This window comes from Gracilinanus agilis, chromosome 3 (assembly GCF_016433145.1).
Source record: "Gracilinanus agilis isolate LMUSP501 chromosome 3, AgileGrace, whole genome shotgun sequence".
NCBI lineage: Eukaryota > Metazoa > Chordata > Mammalia > Didelphimorphia > Didelphidae > Gracilinanus > Gracilinanus agilis.
The window spans coordinates 293,867,451-293,878,109 of NC_058132.1; positions in this window are offsets into that span (position 1 = coordinate 293,867,451).

Below are 10,659 nucleotides of genomic sequence, written 5' to 3' on the forward strand. Positions count from 1 at the left end.
CCAAAGTCTGTCAATTTCATCCATGCAAATTTTTTTTGGATAGGTGTTCTTCTCTCTCCTGATACAGCCATCATTGTCCTGATGTGGACCCTTATAACTTCAAGCTTGGACTATTGCATTGGCCTGCTGATGGGTCTCTTTCTCTCTGGTCTATCCTGTGTTCAACTGCCAAAGTGATTTTTACTAATGTACAAGCCTGGCCAAGACACCCAATCACTCAGTAAACTCCAGACACTCCTCATCACCTCCAGGATTAAATACAAAATGCTCAGTCATTCAAAACCTTTCATGTTCTGTCTTTCCAGTCTTCTTATACCTTGCCCTACTGCCATGTACTCTTTGATCTAGTGATACTGGCTTCCTTCCTTCATTGTAATATACTTTCCTTCTTTCCTCATTCCATGAATAAGACTTTATATCTTTTGACTCTGGGCATTTTCTCTTACTATTCCTCATGATTGTGAATTAGAACATGAAAAAGCATAAGTGTTTCCACAGACAAAAAAAAACAAATTGTGAGAACTCTGTTATCATGACTGTAACATAACTTTTCTAATGTACATTAAATTTATTGTATTAGTACCAACTTGCCCCACATATCTATATCTCCTTCTGAACAATGAGTAAATAATGTAGTCATTGTCAAAATTTTTGTATCTGTTCTAGCTAGACCAAGAAGTTCAGTTCCCAGATGGTGCTTACTTTTCAAGTGTATAAGTCAACTCACCCTTCTCTACTTGGTGTGGAGTCAGGGGCTTTGCACTACGCCCCTGAACTTTTAATTTCTTTCACCTTTCAGTGAGAGCAAATAAAGAGTCAAGTTCCAACCTGGGCAAATAAGGGAAATGGAGATCGCTGTCATTTCTTAGACACACTTGCAGGTTGTATGTAATTTATTATACTTTTATTTAATCTTATTAAAATATTTACTAACATTATGATCCTGGCTCAGAGAATTTGTTTGATATGGAAATCTGGGAAAGTGTAATGTCTAATCAGATGAGAGAATAAACCGTTAATTGAATGAGACATGCCCCTAGATTTGAATGTCTTGAGGATGACATAGCAGCATGGGGAAGGATGTTGACATACTCTAGTCCATGATCTTGACTGTTCATAGAAGCTTGAATCAACAGACTGCTATCATATTCATAGAATTTAGTTCATGGGATTTAGATCTAGAAACTTGTGCATTATTGAGTATGTCTTCTATAATTTATGATGAGGAAACAGAATAGCTAAGTAAAGTCCACGAGTCCTACAGTTAGTAATTGTTTCAGCCAGGATTTGAACTCATGTATCCTAAATCCATGACCTGCCCCTTTCTTTATCTAAAATGTTTTATTAATGCAGTTTTCCCCCTATTTTTTTCTATGTCATTGTCATTTCCCAATGACTATCCCACATCCAATTGGCTCCTTGAATAAAATCAAGCAAAACACATCACCATATTGGTGATATATGAAAACTTGTGCTTCTTTGTCTATAATACATATACTCTCTATTGAAATCTTGTAAATGTCCTTCAACATCAGTCCTCTTTCTATCATACCATAATATCTCCTATCCAGGGCAAACACTGTTCTGTGTGAACAGCTATCAGTCTGAAAGTAGATGTAAACTGTGGGTGGAGGACAGAGGTCTTCCCTAATAACATAATTAAGTAGGGACATCTCCTCCATTCCAAAATCATATCATAATTTATGGCATCAGATAACTGTGTAACAACTCATGGCTGCACACTAGACTAGGAATCAGAAGCTCCTGTTCTGATCACTCTCATTAAATGATCACTTAATCTTTCTGAGACTAGGTCCCCTTTTCTAAAAAAAAAAAAAAATCAAACTCTTATTTTCTGCTTTCGTATCAATTTTAAGACACAATTACAGCAAAGGCTATACTATCAGGGTTAAGTGACTTGCCCAAGGTCACACAGCTAAGACATGTCTGAGGTCAGATTTGAATCCAGGACCTTTCAAATCTAGTCCTGGTGCTGTATCCACTCTTCTACCTAGCTGCTCTTGTATTATTCTTTTTAATTATTAACTTTGAAAACTATAAATTACTAATGAACACAGATCCTCTTGTCTCCAGGCCTGGTACTTTATCCACTCTGCTTCCTTACAGCCCAGTTCCTTCATTTGTAATACTGGGATAATCATATCTTCATTGTCTCCCTTAATCATTTAATCAATATTTATTATGCACCTATGAATATTTATTAAGCACCTACTATTTGCCAGGCACTGTGCTAAAATGCTGGGGATATAAAACAGGGCAAAAGACAATTACTGCCATCAAGACCCTCCCAATTTAATGGAGGAGGCATGAAGAAGATATGTACCAGATGTAAAGGAAATGTGTAAAAGGGGGAAGGCATTAGAGCGGAGAGGTGTTGGGAAAAGCTTTCTGAAGAAGATGTGATTTTAGCTGGGGGGACTTAAAGAAAGGCAGGAAGCCAACAGGCAGAGATGAGGAGGGAGAACATTTCAGGCATAAGCACAACCAGAGCTGGTGCTCAGAATTCAGAGATGGAATGTTTTGCTTATGGAACAGGAAGGAGGCCAGTGCTGCCGGATTGACGAAAATATGGAGGAGAGTTAAGATTTTAGGTTTTAAAGAGCTTCAAACATCCTTCATAACCTAACATAATTTTCACAAGGTTGTGAAACTCAGCTGCTCTAGTGATAGTCCTTTTAAATAAAAGTTTAGGAAGGCATTCTAGAGATGTAAGGTATTAACCTTTTCTGCTGTTTGGGATTATACCTGCTCTTTTCATTTGAGAAACTAGTTTAAAAATAATTTTAACTAATTTTTTTTATTTGTTACATTAAAATACCTAGTTATCTCCATCCCTTGCTCCCCTCTCCCCATTAGAGAAGGCATCATTTGACAAAAAAGATATATCTCTATATAAAACTATGCCTTCCTTATTTCTAGTTATCAATTTTTTCTTTCAAGGTAGACATACACAAGTCATTCTTCAAATAGTATTTCTCTTGCTATAAATAAAGTTATATGTGTTCTGCTTGTTTCATTCTTCATAAATTCATGTAGTTCTTTCAGTGTTTTTCCAAAATTAATACATTCATGGAAAGACCTCCAGTAACTGACACAGAACGAAATGAGCAGAACCAGGAGAACATTGTACACAGAGATGGATACACTCTGGCACAATCGAATGTAATGGACTTCTGTACTAGCAGCAATGCAATGATCCAGGACAATTCTGAGGGACTTATGAGACAGGATGCTATCCATATCCAAAGAAAGAACTGTGGGAGCAGAAACACAGAAGAAAAACATAGGATTGATCACGTGGTTTGACAGGGGCATGATTAGGGTTTTATGTTAAAAGATCACTCTACTGCAAATATGAATACTATGGAAATAGGTTTTGAACAATGATACATGTAAAATCTAGTGGAACTGCTTGCCAGCTCCGGGAGAAAGAAGGGAAGAGAGGAGGGAGAGAACATGAATCATATAACCATGGAAAAATATTCTTCACTAATTAATTAGTAAAAAATTTAAAAACATTTGACAAAAAAAGAATGAATCTATTCATCATCATTTGTTGTAGCTCAGTATTATTCCATCACAGTGATATTTCACAACTTGTTTATCCAAGTAATAGTAAGCAGTAACTAAGTTTTGAAGTGACCATTTCTAAGGCCCAGGTAATATAAAGTAAAATTAAATTTTCCATGTGGAAAAATTATTTTTAAAAGTTTTATTCCTGCTGAATTAGAGCATTTATTCTTTGATGTATTTTTTTTTTAATGCTTACTTTCTGTCTTAGAATCAGTTATAAGACAGAAGAGCAATAAGGGCTAGGCAATTGGAGTCAAGTGACTTGCCCAGAGTAATTCAGCTAGGAAGTGTCCAAGGTCAGATCTAAACTCAGGTCCTTCCAGTTTTAGTCCTGGTGCTGTATCTACTCTACTAACTAGCTCCCTCATATTCTTTTTTGTTCATTTATTAAAACTCTTACCTTCTGTGTTGGAATCAAAATTATGTTTTGGTTGCAAGGCAGAAGAGTGGTAAGGGCTAGGCAATGTGGGTTAAGTGATTTGCCCAAAGTCACACAACTAGGTCATGTCAGAGGCCACATTTGTACCTAGGACTGCTCATCTCCAATTCTGGACCTCTATCCCTTGAGCCATGCTGCTGCCCCTTGTATTATTCTTTTTAACCATTACGTTTGGAAATCGTAAATTACTGGTATGGTTGAGAGTGAAAAAAAAAATAAAGCCAACCTTAAATTATTATAGTATTGTGGAGAAATTTTTTTAAAAGTGCTGAAAGAAGCAATAACCATCTCACCATGCTAAAAGGGAAACAGGAGGATGTATAAGAATTCAAAATGTGTTCATCTACTCTGCGTGTCTCCTGAGTAAGTTTTACAAGATACCAAGAAGTCAGTGTGGTTTCAGGAGAGAATGCATGTGTTTATCAGATGTTCTTGCTGAGACGAATAAACAAAGAGTACTGAGACCCTGGAAATGATATGCTTGAAATTTAAACAGGCATATTCCTCAGGAAGGAAAAGATTGTGTCTGGGAATTGATAGCCCTTTGTGGGCTCACTGGAAAGATGGGATATGTACAATAACACACACTAACTAAAGGTGAACTGGTATCTAACATATAACTTAACATTACATTAAAGACTGACTTCTGCTCTGACTCCTACTCCAACCTCTGATGCTTCCTCTGTTTTTTTTTCTGTCCATTTTAAAAAATTCTTCTCTGCTTTTTTGAAGGCATAATCTTATTAGCAAAATTCCCAGGTTTTTTTTTTTCCTCTTCACAGTAAAGATTCAAGTCTGTGATAGCTAGGTGGTTCAATGGAGAGGGAGCCAGATATAGAGAAGGAAGGTCCTAGATTCAGATCTGGTCTCAGATACTTTCCCAGCTGTGTGATCCTGGTGCATAAATGGAGATTTTGAACCCTGGAATGCATCTCCCATAAGTCCTTAGTTTTCCCCAAATTCCCTTTCATCTCTCCTGTGCCTCCAAGTTTGCATGGTCACATTATTGTTTTATAGTTGGCTGTAGCTCCTCCCTCTGGTTCTTTGGTTCCTGGGAGCGAGCTGGTTAGTACCTTTTAGTTAGTCTCTTTTGTTAGTTTATTATTAATAAAATATTTATGATACAATACTTAGTATTTTTGCATATTAATTTTAATCTCCACACTGGGAAAGTCACTGAATCCCAATTGCTTAAACTTACTGTTCTTCTGCTTTGGAATCAATACTAGTATCGACTTTAAGACAGAAGGTAAGGGTTAAAAAAAAAGACCTAATTTATTTTAATATCTATTTGTTAAGTGCTGGTTATGGATAAAGCCGTGTAATGGGCCTGGGGACTCACACTGACCAAAATAAGAGTCAAAGGCAGGTTTTGGTAAGGACCTGAATGGCAGAGACAAAAGATAATTTCTATTTTCATTCCTTCAACTAAAATGTGTTTTCCTTTTCTGGATTTTTCTGACTCAAATTTAGACCACTTACTTTTTACTTTTCAGCAATGATGTAATATAAAAAGTCTTGGATTTTGAGTCCATCAGGTCACATCACTCATATGAGTCTCAGTTTCTGGCTATACTTTGCCTGGTGCCTTGCTTTCCTGTACCCTTATTCAGGCAGAAACCAACCACATTCTCCCTCTACTAATAACCAATCAGTATTAAGTTTCATCATCATGGTAGTTTACTTATTCTTGGATACTCAACACTTTCCCAACTTTTTTTTTTTTTTTTAACTCTTACCTTCTTAGAATTAATAGTCTGTATTGGTTTCAGGGTAGAAGAGTGCTAAAGGTTAGACCAGTGGTTCCCCAAACTTCTTTGGCCTACCACCACCTTTCCAGAAAAAATATTACTTAGCCCCCTGAAAATTAATTTAAAAAAAAATTTAATAGCAATTAACAGAAAGATAAATGCACCTGTGGCCATCACTTCTCCCCTGGATCGCCGCAGCACCCACCAGGGGGCGGTGGCGCCCACTTTGGGAATCACTGGATTAGACAATGGTGGGGGAGAAAGGGTGTTAAGTGAGTTTCCTGGGGTCGTACAGCACAGACAGTGCTGAGGTTTGATTTGAACCCAGGACCTCTTGTCTTTGGGCTTGTCTTTTTAACCACTGAGCTACCTCTAAATACCTTTTCCCAACCCTCTTAGCCTCCTCTATTATTTGAAGGTGGAGCACTAACCTCCTATCAAAACTTTCCTTTATTGAGGTCAAGATCTGGACTTTCCCTTTCATTCTCCATTATCTTTTTGCAACTCTGCTTGATCTGAACTCCCTAGGAAAAAAATGCCCCCAATGTCCTCCCAACCCCACATCCCCTTCCCTGTGTGAGTGTGCGTGTGTGTGCATGTGTGTGTGTGTGTGTATGTGTGTGTGTTTGTGTGTGTTGTCTTCCATTAGATTGCTAATTCTTTGAAAGCAGAAGCTGCCTTTCTTTTTCATATTATATCCCTAGGACTTAACACAGTGCGTGACACATTGTAATTAAAAAATATTTTTTTAATTGAAGTGATTTCTGAATATTCGATATTCTGCTTAGGTGACATTAGTAGTGGCCACTTGCTACTCTGTTAGTCTCGGGGATAATCAACCTTTTTCAGATTGACAATTTGATGCAAGTCATGGACCCTTTATCAGAATAAAGTTTTAAAATTTATAAAAAATTAATGATAGTATTATAAAAGAAAATAATTATATAAAATTTTTTCAAATAAAAAAAAAGCTCTTGGATCTCAGGTTAAGATCTTTTGTTTTAGAAGTCTTCTGACTTGGATTAAGACATCTTTTTATATTACCACTCTTCATCTTAGACTGAATATCCAATTCTATGCTGTGGGTTTTTTTTTTTTTTGGAGGGGCTGTTGGAGTGGGATTAGGCAAGAGATCATTTATGGCTTGTCCAATTTTATTTTCTAAGCTTGAGTAATTTAAAATTTCAGTTTTTTGTTCTGTGAATTTCTTATACTCATTCATTTCATTTATGAGTTTTTGCCATAAGCAAACAAAATAGTTTCTCTTTTAAAACAATTTTCTTAGCCTTCTCTAAAATTGCTCTGAACTCTCTTTTTTCATTTTTGATATTTATATTTTGGTTTTATTCTTCTTCCTTTTTATTCAGATTACCTATTAGCATATTTATTTTGTTAGTTTAAAAAAAGTTCCTAGTTTTATTTACTAATTCATTTTTTTTACTTTGTTTTAACTTCCTTAGATTTTAAGAAACTTTACTTTTGTGTTTAGGTTTTTGTTGCTTTTAAAATTTGTAATAAAGTAACATTTCCATGGGAGCTGCAAGGTGGCTCAGTGGATTGAAAGCCAGGCCTAAAAACTGGAGATGCTGGGTTCAATTCTGGCCTCAGATACTTCTTCGCTGTTTGACCCTGGTTAAGTCATTTAATCCTCATTGCCTAGCCCTTACTACTCTTCTGCTTTGGACCAACATGCAGTTTTGATTCCAAGGCAGAAGGTAAAGTTTTTAACAAACAAACAAACAAACAATATAGGGGAGATAGGTATTTTCACTTGGTAATCATGAGAAATCTATCATTTTCCAAATTTTCTATTTATTCAAGTCCTTGATGTTTTTCTTCTTTATATTTTTGTAATATTTGTGTCAGTCAGTCTGAAAGGGGGGTATATTGTGCTTTAAAACCATTACATTTTGACTATTTATTCCTCCATATAACTCATGTAGCTTTTCCTTTAATTATTTACATGCAGGGCCATTTGATACATATATAGTAAGTATTGAGATTATTTAACTGCGTGGAGTGTTTTCAAGCATAATGCCATTTTCCTGATTCTCTTTCAACAGTCTTTATTTTTTTCTTGTCTTACATTAGTGATTCCTAAGGTGGGCGCCACCACCCCCTGGTGGGTGCTGCAGTGATCCAGGGAGGCAGTGATAGCCACAAGTGCATTTATCTTTCCTATTAATTGCTATTAAAATTAAAAAAAATTAATTTCCAGGGGGCTAAGTAATATTTTTTCTGGAAAGGGGGTGGTAGGCCAAAAAAATTTGGAAACCACTGTCTTACATCATGCCTGCTAACATTCCTTAAAAAAAATTTAACCTGAAGAATAATAAATTCTGATTCGGCCTCTCCTTTTAACTCTTTATAAATTTTTGTTTTAAGTTCATTTTTTGTAAACAATATATTGTTGGTTCTTGCTTTCTAATTCTGCTCTCCTGTTCTCTTTTATGTGTGAATTTATTCCATTCATGTTCATGCATTTGATCATTAATTTTGTGTTTCCTTCCATCTCATCCTTCATAAAGACAAATATGATTTAAAACTCTTAAAGGGATCTTTTTAAAGGGTCATTGGACCCAACATGGTGGGTCCACGTATAATTGGAAAAGTCAAGGAATGATTTTTTTTAAATTCCTTACCTTCCACCTTAGAATTAATACTCTGTATTGGTTCCAAGGCAGGAAAGTGGTAAGGGCTAGGTAATGGGCTTACCCAGGGTCACACAGCTAAGAAATGTCTGAAGCCACATTTGAACCCAGGACCTCTTGTCTGTAGGCCTGGCTCTCAACCCACTGAGCTACCCAGTTGTCCACTTAAGGAATGCTTTTTAACAATGCATAACTGACATTTACATAGCTCTCTTCATGCATTCTCATTTTATCTTTTTAAGAAACCTGTGAAATGGGTGCTATAGGTATTATTAGGTTCATTTTGTAGATTAAAAATGGAGCTAAGAGAGGGTATTTGACGTGCTCATGGTTACATAGCTACTAAGTGTAGGAAGCAGATTTGTACTCATGTCTTTCCTGATTCAAGTCCAATACTTCATACCATGATGACAACAACAATAACAGCAGCTAGCATTCATGCCATACTTTAATGTTTGCCAAATGCCTTACGAATATCCTGGACTTATTCTTCAACCACACCATGAAATATGCTCTATTATTACTACCATTTTACGATGAAGAAAGCAGAAATTGCATGACTTGCCAATAGCTCCAAAGTTGGAAAGTTTTAGAATTTGTATTTAACTCAGGTCTTCTAGATTCCAGGTGCAACTCTCCATCCATTGTGCCACCTATCTGCTTCATACAATATGGTACTTTCTCTAATATCTATATCAGAATACTCTGCAGCTATATGGAGGGTGTTATTGATTTTAAAATTATGAGAAAGGAAGAAGTAGGCTTTCATAGAGGGTTTTCTATAGCAGCTCACATTGTCATAGTCTTAGAATTAACTAAAAAGTATCAAGAATATAAGAACCTGGTATGTTTATTTGATTATTACTTCTTTTCCCCCTCCTCTTCCCCAAACAATTTAACTTAATAATTCATTTAAAAAGTTTATCTTGGGGCAGCTAGGTGGTTCACTGCATAGAGCTAAGTCTGGAGATGGGAAGCCCTGGGTTCAAATCTGGCCTCAGATATTTTCTGGTTTTATGACCCTGGGCAGGCCACTTAATTCCAGTTGGCTAGCTCTTACTGCTCTTCTGCTGTGAAACCAAGTAGTGGAATAAAGAAAGGAGTTTGAGTTTTTGATGATTTTGAACAAGATTGCAAAGCTTTGCTCGCCAATTAAATGTTGTGGATAAAAAGGGTGGGGTACACTAAAGTTCAGGGGTGATCTCCTTCCTTTACTGAGTGATAGAGTGGTAAAGGTGATTGAGGTAATAGGAGAGGAATGAAAGGGATGGCTGAGTTTGGGGTGGAATGAACAAGGCAGTATTAGGATGGTAAGGGTAAAGAGTGAGGTGTTCAGGAGAGGCAGCTAACACAGACTAGACACTCAGGCCAGAGACAGAGGACACTTGGGGGGGTAGGAGATAGGCTGAACCCTTCCAGGCAGGGAAGGTACTTTTACAGACACAAGGAATAGGGCCAGACAGAAGTGGTTTGAATCTGACTTGAGGGCTTTCTTGTCAGTTTCTCAAGCCCTCAAAGGAGGAATCACAAGGCTCCTCCCTGTCAGTGAACTGAAGGGATTCAGGAGGAAGCATTGGGCAACTACTTCCTCCTAAGATGGATGCCTCCAGTTTCCCTCAAGAAATAAAAGAGAATTATTCCTCCCCTTCACCTTTGCCTAGTTTCTTCAACACAAAGATTCTCCAGAGGGTCTAATTAGGTAACCAAGGGTTTTATTAATATTTTAGGGTGGTCTGGAAGGAGAGAGGGGATTGGGGTTTCTGACAACTGCTAGGGTGAAACTCAAGATGGGGGTGGGTCACAGGAATGGGTTAGACTGAGAGAGAACCTGCTCTCTCAGCCTGGGAAGATTTGGCTGCTTTAAGGTAGAGGGTATACTAAAGGGATAGTTTGAATTCAAGGATGTCCTACTTGCCTTTTGGGGAAAATTGGGGAAAATTAAACCCACAAGTCTTTTCACTAAAAATCCAAAAGCCACCCTGCCTCCCAGAGCCCCGGGAAAACAGGCAAGGAAAACAGGGAAATAATATGGAGAAGGTCAGAGAGAGGTCCAGAGAAATTAGCTAGGTACAAATTGTCTAAAGACAAACACAGGCCAAAGCAAACCGAAAGCCAAAATAGAGCTCTAGTTGATCCTTCTGCTCTACTCAAGCATCAGGGACCAACTGAACTTTCTCTCAGAATTCTTAACAGCTTAACAGCCAGAAGTTTTCAGTTGCCCCCC